This window comes from Orycteropus afer, unplaced genomic scaffold, assembly GCF_000298275.1.
Source record: "Orycteropus afer afer isolate SDZICR_OR568_19922 unplaced genomic scaffold, OryAfe1.0 scaffold01358, whole genome shotgun sequence".
NCBI lineage: Eukaryota > Metazoa > Chordata > Mammalia > Tubulidentata > Orycteropodidae > Orycteropus > Orycteropus afer.
In genome coordinates this window covers 99,823-100,498 of record NW_006922945.1, presented here as the reverse complement: position 1 = coordinate 100,498, position 676 = coordinate 99,823, and positions in this window count along the sequence as shown.

Genomic DNA, 676 nt, shown 5'->3' with positions numbered 1-676 from the left:
AAATGTGAAACCTGAGATATCGTTAACCAGAAACCTTTAATGTGGAGATTAACATGTCCCATGCTGAGTCCTAATGCCTCCACGTAGATCTTTAACCAGAAGCCTTTAATGTGGAGAGTTCCCATACCTCAAACTCTGGCAGGTCTCACCCCCTCCCCCTGGATTTCGCACATATCAGACAGTTCTGCATGGCTCCAACAAAGTCTCTCTCAAGCTCACCTTTGAAGCCAGGGGATTCCAACCCACCCTCCAACTTCCCAAACCCCTGTCCTAAAAACCAATTATCTACTCCACCCTATATTTTTTCTATAAATATGAAGTAATGAAAGAGCACGAGGTCTTTTGCTCAACCCATTCTGTCCGTGAGAGCAGGGACCCTAGTTCCGAACTAGCTAATAAACTTTCCTTCTTGCACTTGCATTGTCGTGTGTTGGCAAATTCCTCCCGCCGAACAACTCCTTCATAACCTGGGCTCAACACAAAAGGTTACATTTTTTTTTCCTTTTTTCTGAAATGACAATTGTTTTCTTTCAGCACTTGAAAAATGTGCCTCTTTTGTCCTGCATGGTTTCCAACAAGATATCCACTGCCATTCATATTTTGTTTTCCCATACAGGTAAGATGTCATTTCTAGACTGTTTTCAAGATCTTTGTTCTTTTCCTTTGCTTTATGGTT